Genomic DNA, 14,900 nt, shown 5'->3' on the forward strand with positions numbered 1-14,900 from the left:
GCTTGCAAGGCTTATAGTGATGTGCATTAACGAGAGGGCCCAGAGATACCTCTCCGATATACGGAGTGACAAATCCTAATCTCGATCTATACCAACTCAACAAACACCATTGGATACACCTGTAGAGCATCTTTATAATCACCCAGTTATGTTGTGACATTTGATAGCACACAAGGTGTTCCTCCGGTATTCGAGAGTTGCATAATCTCATAGTCAGAGGAACATGTATAAATCATGTAGAAAACAATAACAATAAAACTGAACGATCATTATGCTAAGCTAATGGATGGGCCTTTTCCATCACATCTCTAATGATGTGATCCCGTTCATCAAATGACAACACATGTCCATGGCTAGGAAACTTAACCATCTTTGATTAACGAGCTAGTCAAGTAGAGGCATAGTAGGGACACTCTGTTTGTGTATGTATTCACACATGTACTAAGTTTCCGGTTAATACAATTCTAGCGTGAATAATAAGCATTTATCATGATATAAGGAAATATAAATAACAACTTTATTATTGCCTCTAGGGCATATTTCCTTCACGTAGGTCTACAATGAACTACTCACGCATCATCGGAGAGGCACCAGTGAATATGATGAACCCCTCCGTGATGGTGTCTAGATTGGATCTGGTGATTCTTGAACTTGCAGCGGCTGGAATTGATTTTCGTCGACTCCCCTAGGGTTTATGGAATATTGGGGTATTTATAGAGCAAAGAGGCGGTGCGGGAGGCCACCGAAGTGGGCACAACCCACCTAGGCGCGCCTGGGGGCCCAGGCGCGCCCTGGTGGGTTCTGCCCCCCTCGGGGCACCCCCAGGTGCTTCTCCGGCCCATTGGGTGTCTTCTGGTCCATAAAAATTCCACAAGATGTTTTGTTGCATTTGGACTCCGTTTGATATTGATTTCCTGCAATGTAAAAAACAAGCAGAAAACAGCAACTGGCACTGGGCACTATGTCAATAGGTTAGTACCAAAAAATGATATAAAATGACTATAAAATGATTGTAAAACATCCAAGAATTATAATATAACAACATGGAACAATCAAAAATCATAGATATGTTGGAGACGTATCACTTGTGTCTAGCTCTTTGGTCTTCTCATCGTTGCTTCTAACCATCTTAACATCTTCAACCGTGTTAGGTCTCGGTTTACCTGCAAACTTGGCTAAGATTAATGTTTGGCTCTCTGCGATTTTAGCCACTTGTGATTCCATATTCTTGGATCTTGCTTCAAATATTTGCACGTCATTTGTTAGTCCAACAACCATACTAGTCAATTGACCAAGTAAGTTATCATGATTCTTCAAGATATTTCTATTGCTGCTATTATCTCCATTAAAATTATTTGATGCTACTCCATTACTAGCATAAGGAAGGCTAGGAGCATAACCATTATTTTTCTAGTTGGGATTATAGCTATTACGATCAATAAACCACATCACTAGTGATGGCATTCACGTTTACCTCTTCTTTACCTTTCACCATGGAGATAAGTGCATCAAGTTTGGCTCTCAACTCCGTGCTGATTTTTTAAATGGCATTCACCTTCTTGGTGGTGGCTCTCTCAACATGCCATTGGTCATGGTTCCCTTGCATATCATCAAGCAGTTTCTTGACATCATGTATGGGCTTTCACATGATTATTCCTCCTACAGTTGTATCAAGCATAGTTTTTGGCATGTTATTTAAGCCATTATAAAACATATGAAGGATTAACCATTCCTCCATTCCATGACTGGGATAGTTCCTTATAGCTTCTTCCATTCTATCCCACACAAGCGCTAGTGGCTCACGTTCTTCCTGCGTGAAATATGTAATCTGAGAACGTAATTGCATAATTTTTGCAGGTGGAAAAAACTTAGATAAAACTTTGCTGGAACAATCAGCCCAAGAAGTAATACTGCCTCTAGGTAGAGCTAGAAGCCATACCTTTTCTTTTTCCTATCAAAGAGAAAGGAAATAGATGCAACTTTAAAGCATCAGGGTCATAATCTCTAATCCATGTCATGTTGCACAATTTAGTAAAATTCTGCAAGTGGATATCGACATCTTCAGAAGCAGAGCCTCCAAATTGGTCTGGTCGAACCATGGAAACTAAGTTCAGTTTGATCTCATACTCAGCGGTTGCAACTTTAGGTTGTGCTATTGGTTCACGCATGAAGTTATTGCTGGGAGTAGCAAAACTCCCTAGATTACGAGCCATGGTAATCTTTTTAGTTTTTCAATTGACAAGACTAACAACAAAAATAAAACTTAAACTAAAAATAGAAAGGTAAAAACAAAAACTGAAACTTAACTTTAAAAAAACTCTAAATACAAAGACGAGGAACACTAAACTCCTCCCCGGCAACGGCGCCAGAAAAAGGGCTTGATACCTCCTTTTATTGATCCGATATTGGATAGAAAAAGTGTATCACGCACCTATTTCCCCAGAGGTAGCCCTAGGTCATCGAACCCACGAGAGAAAGATTCCCTTGAAGAGATGGACTCTAGCAAGCTTATGTTAAAGTGTCAATTCCATCTTTTGAACGGACCAAGCAAGCAAATAGTGATTCAAACACTTATAATAAAAAGAGGTATGACAATGAGGTCTTAATCCTTACAACCATGTATTTGTGTTGGGACCAAATATGATCTTAATTTGTGCGCTAGAAGTCACCCATCGAAATGTGCTTGTTATGGATCGAAGTGGGGGTGTGCCCAAATAACATCTTGATTGGCATGCGTCCTACATAAAGAATCAGTTGTCCTACCGCAGGCCCTATCGTCTCTCGGGGTTGCCTCGATAATCAATATAACTAGTAATAGTGTATGTGAAATGCATGTTTATATTAGGTAGGATATGTTGGGGAACGCAGTAATTTCAAAAATTTCCTACGCACATGCAAGATCTATCATGGTGATGCATAGCAACAAGAGGGGAAGAGTGTTGTCCACATACCCTCGTAGACCGTAAGCGGAAGCGTTATGACAACGTGGTTGATGTAGTCGTACGTCTTCACGGTCCGACCGATCCTAGTACCAAAAGTATGGCATCTCTGCGATCTTCACACGTCGGCTTGGTGATGTCCCACGAACTCTCGATCCAGCTGAGTGTCGAGGGACAGCTTTGTCAGCACGACGGTGTGATGACGGCGATGATGAAGCTACCGGTACTAAGCACTACGAGAGTATAGCCTCATCATACCCGTAATTCTCCGGTACTACGAAAAATACCCGTAATTCTCCGGTACTAGGATCGAGGGACAGCTTTGTCAGCACGACGGTAGGATCGAGAGTATAGCCTCATCATACCCGTAATTCTCCGGTACTACGAAAAATACCCGAATCACTCGGAATCTTTCCGATGTCCGAATATAGCCTTCCAATATATCGATCTTTACGTCTCGACCATTTAGAGACTCCTCGTCATGTCCCCGCTCTCATCTAGGACTCTGAACAAACTTCGGTCATCAAATCACATAACTCATAATACAAATCGTCACAGAACGTTAAGCGTGCGGACCCTACGGGTTCGAGAACTATGTAGACATGACCGAGACTCATCTCCGGTCAATAACCAATAGCGGAACCTGGATGCTCATATTGGCTCCTACATATTCGAAGAAGATCTTTATCGGTCAAACCGCATAACAACATACGTTGTTCCCTTTATCATCGGTATGTTACTTGCCCGAGATTCGATCATCGGTATCTCAATACCTAGTTCAATCTCATTACCGGCAAGTCTCTTTACTCGTTCCGTAATGCATCATCCCATAACTAACTCATTAGTCACATTGCTTGCAAGGCTTATAGTGATGTGCATTACTGAGAGGGCCCAGAGATACCTCTCCGATACTCAGAGTGACAAATCCTAATCTCTATCTATGCCAACCCAACAAACACCTTCGGAGACACCTATAGAGCATCTTTATAATCACCCAGTTACGTTGTGACGTTTGATTGCACACAAGGTGTTCCTCTGGTATTCGGGAGTTGCATAATCTTATAGTCAGAGGAACATGTATAAGTTATGAAGAAAGCAGTAGCAATAAAACTGAACGATCATTATGCTAAGCTAAGGGATGGGTCTTGTCCATCACATCATTCTCTAATGATGTGACCCCGTTCATCAAATGACAAGACATGTCCATAGCTAGGAAACTTAACCATCTTTGATTAACGAGTTAATCAAGTAGAGGCATACTAGGGACACTCTGTTTGTCTATATATCCACACATGTACTAAGTTTCCGTTTAATACAATTCTAGCATGAATAATAAACATTTATCATGATATAAGGAAATATAAATAACAACTTTATTATTGCCTCTAGGGCATATTTCCTTCAGTCTCCCACTTGCACTAGAGTTAATATTCTAGTTCACATCGTCATGTGATTTAACACTAATAGTTCACATCTTTACGTGATTAGTTCACATCTCCATGTGAATAATACCCAAAGGGTTTACCAGAGTCAATAATCTAGTTCACATCGCTATGTGATTAACAACCAAAGAGTGATCATGTTTTTCTTGTGAGAGAAAGTTAGTCTACGGGTCTGCCACATTCAGAGCCGTATGTATTTTGCAAATTTTCTATGTCTACAATGTTTTGCACGGAGCTACTCTAGCTAATTTCTCCCACTTTTGATAGTATCTAGATTGAGACTTGGAGTCATCTAGATCGGTGTCAAAGCTTGCATCGACGTAACTCTTTATGACGAACTCTTTGTCACCTCCATAACTGAGAAACATTTCCTTATTCCACTAAGGATATTTTTGACCGCTGTCCAGTGATCCACTCCTGGATCACTATTGTACCCTCTTGTCAAACTTATGGTGAGGTACACAATAGGTTTGGTACACAACATAGCATACTTTATAGAACCTATGACTGAGACATAGGGAATGACTTTTCATTCTCTTACTATTTTCTGCCGTGGTTGGGTTTTGAGTCTTTACTCAACTTCACACCTTCCAACACAGGCAAGAACTCCTTCTTTGACTTTTCCATTTTGAACTACTTCAAGATCTTGTCAAGGTATGTACTCATTGAAAATATATCAAGCGTCTTGATCTATCTCCATAGATCTTGATGCTCAATATGTAAGTAGCTTCATCGAGGTCTTCCTTTGAAAAAATCTGTTTAAACACTCATTTATGCTTTCCAGAAAATTCTACATTATTTCCGATCAACAATATGTCATTCACATATACTTATCAGAAATGTTGTAGTGCTCCCACTCACTTTCTTGTAAATACAGGCTTCACCGCAAGTCTGTATAAAACCATATGCTTTGATCACTTTATCAAAGTATATATTCCAACTCCGAGATGCTTGCACCAGTCCATAGATGGATCGCTGGAGCTTGCACACTTTGTTAGCACCTTTAGGATTGACAAAACCTTCTTGTGGCCTCATATACAACTCTTCTTTAAGAAATCCATTAAGGAATGCAGTTTTGACATCCATTTGCTAGATTTCATAAAATGTGGCAATTGCTAACATGATTCGGACAGACTTAAGCATCGCTACGAGTGAGAAAATCTCATCGTAGTCAACATTTTGAACTTGTCGAAAACCTTTTGCGACAATTCGAGCTTTGTAGACAGTAACACTACTATCAGTGTCCGTCTTCCTCTTGAAAATCCATTTATTCTTAATGGCTCACCGATCAACGGGCAAGTCAATCGAAGTCCATACTTTGTTCTAATACATGGATCTCATCTCAGATTTCATGGCTTCAAGCCATTTCACGGAATCTGGGCTCATCATCGCTTCCTCATAGTTCGTAGGTTCATCATGGTCAAGTAACATGACCTCCAGAACAGGATTATCGTACCACTTTGGTGTGGAACGTATTCTAGTTGACCTACGAGGTTCGGTAGTAACTTGATCTGAAGTTTTATGATCATCATCATTAACTTCCTCACTAATTGGTGTAGGAATCACTAGGACTGATTTCTGTGATGAATTACTTTCCAATTTGGGAGAAGGTACAATTACCTCATCAAGTTTTACATTCCTCCCAATCACTTCTTTCGAGAGAAACTTCTTCTCTAGAAAGGATCCATTCTTAGCAACGAATATCTTTCCTTCGGATCTGTGATAGATGGTGTACCCAACAGTTTCCTTTGGGTATCCTATGGAGACGCATTTCTCCGATTTGGGTTCGAGCTTATCAGGTTGAAACTTTTTCACATAAGCATCATAGCCCCAAACTTTAAGAAACAACAACTTATGTTTCTTGCTAAACCACAGTTCATATGGTGTCGTCTCAACGGATTTAGATGGTGCCCTATTTAATGTGAATGCAGCTGTCTCTAATGCATAACCCCAAAACGATAGTGATAAATCGGTAAGAGACATCATAGATTGCACCATATCTAATAAAGTATGGTTATGACGTTCGGACACACCATTACGCTGTTGTGTTCCAGGTGGCGTGAGTTGCGAAACTATTCCGCATTGTTTCAAATGAAGACCAAACTCGTAACTCAAATATTCTCCTCCACGATCAGATAGCAGAAACTTTATTTTCTTGTTATGATGATTTTCCACTTCACTCTGAAATTCTTTGAACTTTTCAAATGTTTCAGACTTACGTTTCATCAAGTAGATATACCCATATCTGCTCAAATCATCTGTGAAGATCAGAAAATAACAATACCCGCCGCGAGCCTCAACATTCATCAGATTGCATACAGCAGTATGTATTATTTCCAATAAGTCAGTTGCTTGCTCCATTGTTCCAGAGAACGGAGTTTTAGTCATCTTGCCCACGAGGCATGGTTCGCAAGCATCAAATGATTCATAATCAAGTGATTCCAAATGCCCATAGGCATGGAGTTTCTTCATGCGCTTTACACCAATATGACCTAAACGGCAGTGCCACATATAAGTTGCACTATCATTATTAACTTTGCATCTTTTGGATTCAATATTATGAATATGTGTATTACTATGATCGAGATTCAATAAACCATTCACCTTGGGTATATGACCTCAGAAGGTTTTATTCATGTAAACAGAATAACAATTATCCTTGACTTAAATGAATAACCGTATTGCAATAAAGATGGTCCAATCATATTATGCTCTACGCAAACATGAAATAACATTTATTTTAGGTTCAACACTAATCCCGAAGGTAAAGGGAGTGTGCGATGGTGATTTTATCATCCTTGGAATCACTTCCAACTCACATCATCCTCGCCCTTAACTAGTCTCTGTTTATTTTGCAACTCCCGTTTTGAGTTACTACTCTTAGTAACTGAACCAGTATCAAATACTGAGGTGTTGTTATAAACACTAGTAAAGTACACATCAATAACATGTATATCAAATATATACTTTTGCTCACTTTGCCATCCTTCTTATCCGCCAAGTATCTAGGGCAGTTCCACTTCCACTGACCATTTCCTTTGTAGTAGAAGCACTCAGTTCCAGGCTTGGGTCTAGCTTTGAGCTTCTTCATGGGAGCAGCAACTTGCTTGCTATTCTTATTTGAAGTTCCTCTTTCCTTCTCTTTGCCCTTTTCTTGAAACTAGTGGTCTTGTTAACCATCGACACTTGATACTATTTCTTGATTTCTACCTTCGCCGATTTCAGCATCGCGAAGAGCATGGGAATTACTTTCGTTATCCCTTGCATATTATAGTTCATCACTAAGTTCTAGTAACTTGGTGATAGTGACTAGAGAACTTTGTCAATTACTATCTTATCTGGAAGATTAACTCCCACTTGATTCAAGAAATTGTAGTACCCAGACAATCTGAGCACATGCTCACTATTTGAGCTATTCTCCTCCATCTTGTAGGCAAAGTACTGTCAGAGGTCTTCTACCTCTCGACACGGGCATGAGTATGAAATACCAATTCCAACTTTTAGAACATCTTATATGCTCTCTGGCGTTCAAAACGTTTTTGAAGTCCCGGTTCTAAGCCGTAAAGCATGGTGCACTAAACTATCAAGTAATCATCATATCGAGCTTTACCAAATGTTCATAACGTCTGTATCTGCTCTTGCAATAGGTCCGTCACCTAGAGGTGCATCAAGGACATAATTCTTTTGTGTAGCAATGAGGATAATCCTCAGATCACGGACCTAGTCCGCATCATTGCTACTATCATCTTTCAACATAGTTTTTCTCTAGGAACATATCAAAAATAAACGGGGAGCTACATCGCGAGCTATTGATCTACAACATAGTTATGCAAATACTATCAGGACTAAGTTCATGATAAATTAAAGTTCAATTAATCATATGACTTAAGAACTCCCACTTAGATAGACATCCCTCTAGTCATCTAAATGATCACGTGATCCAAATCAACTAAACCATGTCTGATCATCACGTGAGATGGTGTAGTTTTTAATGGTGAACATCACTATGTTGATCATATCTACTATATGATTCACGCTCGACATTTCGGTCTCCAGTGTTCCGAGGCCATATCTGCATATGCTAGGCTCGTCAAGTTTAACCCGAGTATTCTGTGTGTGCAAAACTGGCTTGCACCCATTGTATGTGAACGTAGAGCTTACCACACCCGATCATCACGTGGTGTCTCGGCACGATGAACTATCGCAATGGTGCATACTCAGGGAGAACACTTATACCTTGAAATTTAGTGAGAGATCATCTTATAATGCTACCGCCGAACTAAGCAAAATAAGATGCATAAAGGATAAACATCACATGCAATCAAAATATGTGACATGATATGGCCATGATCATCTTGCGCCTTTGATCTCCATCTCCAAAGTACCGTCATGATCTCTATCATCACCGGCATGACACCATGATATCCATCATCTTGATCTCTATCAACGTGTCATCACATGGTCGTCTTGCCAACTATTGCTCTTGCAACTATTGCTATCGCATAGCGATAAAGTAAAGCAATTATATGGCGCTTGCATCTTATGCAATAAAGAGACAACCATAAGGCTCCTGCCAGTTGTCGATAACTGTGTTACAAAACATGATCACCTCATACAATAAAATTTAGCATCATTTCTTGACCATATTGTTAGGGAACGTAGTAATTTCAAAAAAATTCCTACGCACACGCAGAACCGTTCTTACCTACGCATCAAAACCACAACGATAGTTTGTCAAGTTGGTGTTGTTTTAACCTTCGCAAGGACCGGGCATAGCCACACTCGGTTCAACTAAAGTTAGAGAAACTGACACCCGCCAGCCACCTGTGTGCAAAGCACGTCGGTAGAACCAGTCTCGCGTAAGCGTACGCGTAATGTCGGTCTGGGCCGCTTCATCCAACAATACCGCCGAACCAAAGTATGACATGCTGGTAAGCAGTATGACTTATATCGCCCACAACTCACTTGTATTCCACTCGTGCATATGACATCTACGCATAAAACCTGGCTCTGATACCACTGTTGGGGAACGTAGTAATTTCAAAAAAATTCCTACGCACACGCAGGATCATGGTGATGCATAGCAACGAGAGGGGAGAGTGTTGTCTACATACCCTCGTAGAACGTTCGTGGAAGCGTTATATCAACGCGGTTGATGTAGTCATACGTCTTCACGATCTGACCGATCCAAGTACCGAAAGCACGGCACCTCCGAGTACTGCACACGTTCGTCTCGGTGACGTCCTCGCCTTCTCGATCCAGCAAGAGGGGCGAAGTAGTAGATGAGTTCCGGCAGCACGACGGCGTGGTGACGGTGTTGGTGAAGAACAATCTCCGCAGGGCTTCGCCTAAGCACTACGAAAACTATGAAGGAGGATAAACTAGAGGGGACGGGGTTGCCGGCACACGGCTTGGTGTTTCTTGATGTGTCTTGGGTGCTAGCCCTACCCCTCTATTTATATGTTGAGCCTTGGGGTCGAAACTTGGAGTAAAAGCCTCCACAAAGTCGGCTTCACCCGAAAGGCAAGAGTCCTTCTCGGACTCCAGGGCCAGACGCCAGGGTTCCCGGCGACTAGACCCAGATGCCAGGGACCCTGGCGTCTGGCCCCTGGACTCTGCAAAACTTCCTTTTGCGCTTTCCAAAAACCTTGTGGGCTTTCCCCTTTGGCCCAAATAAAGTGTTCTCGTACCCAAACATTTTGGGAAACATCTAAAACCCCTTCCGGAGTCCAAACACTATTATCCCATATATCAATCTTTATCTCCGGACCATTCCAGAGTTCCTCGTCATGTCCGTGATCTTATCCGGAACTCCGAACAACATTCGGTCACCAACATACATAACTCATAGTACTATATCGTCAACGAACGTTAAGCGTGCGGACCCTACGGGTTCGAGAACTATGTAGACATGACCGAGACACCTCTCTGGTCAATAACCAATAGCGGGACCTGGATGCCCATATTGGCTCCTACATATTATACGAAGATCTTTATCGGTCAGACGCATAACAACATACGTTGTTTCCTTTGTCATCGGTATGTTACTTGCCCGAGATTCGATCGTCGGTATCTCAATACCAAGTTCAATCTCGTTACCGGCAAGTATCTTTACTCGTTCTGTAATACATCATCCCGCAACTAACTCATTAGTTGCAATGCTTGCAAGGCTTATAGTGATGTGCATTACTGAGTGGGCCCAGAGATACCTCTCCGACAATCGGAGTGACAAATCCTAATCTCGAAATACGCCAACCCAACAAGTACCTTCGGAGACACATGTAGAGCACCTTTATAATCACCCAGTTACGTTGTGATGTTTGGTGGCACACAAAGTGTTCCTCCGGTAAACGGGAGTTGCATAATCTCATAGTCATAGGAACATGTATAAGTCATGAAGAAAGCAATAGCAACAAACTAAACGATCAAGTGCTAAGCTAACGGAATGGGTCAAGTCAATCACATCATTCTCCTAATGATGTGATCCCGTTAATCAAATGACAACTCATGTCTATGGTTAGGAAACTTAACCATCTTTGATCAACGAGCTAGTCAAGTAGAGGCATACTAGTGACACTATGTTTGTCTATGTATTCACACAAGTATTATGTTTCCGGTTAATACAATTCTAGCATGAATAATAAACATTTATCATGATATAAGGAAATAAATAATAACTTTATTATTGCCTCTAGGGCATATTTCCTTCAGTCTCCCACTTGCACTAGAGTCAATAATCTAGATTACACAGTAATGATTCTAACACCCATGGAGCCTTGGTGTTGATCATGTTTTGCTCGTGGAAGAGGCTTAGTCAACGGGTCTGCAACATTCTGATACGTATGTATCTTGCAAATTTTTATGTCTCCCACCTGGACTAGATCCCGGATGGAATTGAAGCATCTCTTGATGTGCTTGGTTCTCTTGTGAAATCTGGATTCCTTCGCCAAGGCAATTGCACCCGTATTGTCACAAAAGATTAACATTGGACCCGATGCACTAGGTATGACACCTAGATCGGATATGAACTCCTTCATCCAGACTCCTTCATTTGTTGCTTCCGAAGCAGCTATGTACTTCGCTTCACACGTAGATCCTGCCACTATGCTTTGTTTAGAACTGCACCAACTGACAGCTCCACCGTTCAATATAAATACGTATCCGGTTTGCGATTTAGAATCGTCCGGATCAGTGTCAAAGCTTGCATCGACATAACCATTTACGACTAGCTCTTTGTCACCTCCATAAACGAGAAACATATCCTTAGTTATTTTCAGGTATTTTAGGATGTTCTTGACCGCTGTCCAGTGATCCACTCCTGGATTACTTTGGTACCTCCCTGCTAAACTTATAGCAAGGCACACGTCAGGTCTGGTACACAACATTGCATACATGATAGAGCCTATGGCTGAAGCATAGGGAACATCTTTCATCTTCTCTCTATCTTCTCCAGTGGTCGGGCATTGAGTCTTACTCAACTTCACACCTTGTAACACAGGCAAGAACCCTTTCTTTGCTTGATCCACTTTGAACTTCTTCAAAACTTTGTCAAGGTATGTGCTTTGTGAAAGTCCAATTAAACGTCTTGATCTATCTCTATAGATCTTGATGCCCAATATATAAGCAGCTTCACCGAGGTCTTTCATTGAAAAACTCTTATTTAATTATCCCTTTATGCTATCCAGAAATTCTATATCATTTCCAATCAACAATATGTCATCCACATATAATATCAGAAATGCTACAGAGCTCCCACTCACTTTCTTGTAAATACAGGCTTCTCCAAAAGTCTGTACAAAACCAAATACTTTGATCACACTATCAAAGCTTTTGTTCCAACTCCGAGAGGCTTGCACCAGTCCATAAATGGATCGCTGGAGCTTGCACACTTTGTTAGCTCCCTTTGGATCGACAAAACCTTCTGGTTGCATCATATACAACTCTTCTTCCAGAAATCCATTCAGGAATGCAGTTTTGACATCCATTTGCCAAATTTCATAATCATAAAATGCGGCAATTGCTAAGATGATTTGGACAGACTTAAGCATCGCTACGGGTGAGAAAGTCTCATCGTAGTCAATCCCTTGAACTTGTCGAAAACCTTTTGCAACAAGTCGAGCTTTATAGACAGTAACATTACCGTCAGCGTCAATCTTCTTCTTGAAGATCCATTTATTTTCAATGGCTTGCCGATCAACGAGCAAGTCAACCAAAGTCCACACTTTGTTCTCATACATGGATCCCATCTCAGATTTCATGGCCTCAAGCCATTTTAAGGAATCTGGGCTCACCATCGCTTCTTCATAGTCATGGTCTAGTAACATAACCTCCAGAACAGGATTACCATACCACTCTGGTGCGGATCTTACTTTGATTGACCTATGAGGTTCAGTAACAACTTGATTTGAAGTTCCATGATCATCATTAACTTCCTCACTAATTGGTGTAGGCGTCACAGGAACCGGTTTCTGTGATGAACTACTTTCCAAAAAGGGAGCAGGTACAGTTACCTCATCAAGTTCTACTTTCCTCCCTGTCGGTGTCAAAACTGGCGGATCTCGGGTAGGGGGTCCCGAACTGTGCGTCTAAGGCGGATGGTAACAGGAGGCAGGGAACATAATGTTTTACCCAGGTTCGGGCCCTCTTGATGGAGGTAAAACCCTACGTCCTGCTTGATTTATTCTTGATGATATGAGTATTACAAGAGTTGATCTACCACGAGATCGGAGAGGCTAAACCCTAGAAGCTAGCCTATGGTATGATTGTATGTTTTCCTACGGACTAAAACCCTCCGATTTATATAGACACCGGAGGGGGCTAGGGTTACACAAGGTCAGTTACAAAGGAGGAGATATACATATCCGTATTGCCTAGCTTGCCTTCCACGCCAAGTAGAGTCCCATTCGGACACGAGACGAAGTCTTCAATCTTGTATCTTCATAGTCCAACAGTCCGGCCAAAGGATATAGTCCGGCTGTCCGGAGACCCCCTAATCCAGGACTCCCACAGTAGCCCCTGAACCAGGCTTCAATGATGATGAGTCCGGCGCGCAATGTTGTCTTCGGCATTGCAAGGCGGGTTCCTCCTCCGAATACACCATGGAAGAATTTGAATACAAGGATAGTGTCTGACCCTACAAAATAAGTTTCACATACCACCGTAGAGAGAATAATATTTCCACAAATCTAATCTGCTGACACGTTTTGGCAACATGACATCATGCCATGGCTCGGTGATTGTTTGAACCGTTTTTCTTTAACTAGCCCCGCACATAACGCGAGGCAGTTTCTTGACACGTCTTGTCAAAGCAGAGATCGTGTCCCCCTTATTACGGGATTCTCATCAATACGGTCGTGGGTAACCCAACCGCGCCTAGGACCCTTAGATTTTAGGCAAGTCCCAAACGGCCACGAGGAGGATGCTTGATATTCACCCTCTTTATAAAGGGTCAAGGATTTTACTTTTTTCCTCATGTGCTTAATCGAATCCTTCCCCCGCCTCGAGTTCTAACACCCAAAGCCCAGGTCAGGTGCTTCGGACCTTCAATCATGTCCGGATCCAGTCTCCAGGGCCGGTGGATGCCCTCCTCCGTCACGGAAGAGGATATCAAGAAGTTGAGGGAGGCAAGATACTTGACCGCCGAAGTCTCGCATCGGCTGCCTGCCCGAGGGCAGGTCGTCCCTACTCCTGAACCCAATGAAGACGTCGTGTTTATCTCCCACTTCCTCCAAGGACTAGGCCTCACTCTGGATCCCTTCGTAAGGGGTTTGATGTTCTATTATGGGCTTGATTTCCATGATCTAGCCCCGGATTCCTTTCTCCACATCACATCTCGGCATTTATTGTTGTATGTGAGGCCTTCCTCCGCATTACCCCTCACATCGGCCTGTGGCTCAAGACCTTTGATGTGAAGCCGAAGACGGTTGAGGGGCAGCATGCAGCGTGCGGAGGGGCATTAATAAGCAAGATCGCTGGAGCTCCGTGGCCAAAGGGTTCCTTTCCAGAGATGTCCGGATTATGGCAACGGGAGTGGTTCTATGTCACCGCTCCCAGAAGTGCCAAGTGGGTAGCTTCCCCCGCCTTTCGCTCGGGCCCTCCACCACAACTGATGTCATGGATCAGCAGGGGGCTGAGCTGGGGTCCAGCCAAGGATGTGCCCATACTACAGAGCCGCATCCGAGATCTCTTGGAGGGAGATTTTAGTTTGGTTATGGTAGTGCAAGTCATGCTGGTTCGTCGAGTCCAGCCTTGCAAACGCCGGCCCCTCCGCTTGTGGGAATTCAACCCAGAATGACCGCGCACTATTCAGAATTTCCTCGGCCTGACGCACAAGGAGATGTACAAGTCGTTCTTCGGACCCCAAATAGAGTGTCCGGACACCTCCAAGGACATGGGCCTGAGCAGCAACCGCGCCGCTGCCCAAGTAAGTAATCCTCTAGCCGAACATACTGTCTTTCATTCATCATGACGTCATTCTGAAGAATCGCTTTTTGACCAGGACTGGATAACAAAGGTGAAG

Source organism: Triticum urartu, chromosome 7 (assembly GCF_003073215.2).
Source record: "Triticum urartu cultivar G1812 chromosome 7, Tu2.1, whole genome shotgun sequence".
NCBI lineage: Eukaryota > Viridiplantae > Streptophyta > Magnoliopsida > Poales > Poaceae > Triticum > Triticum urartu.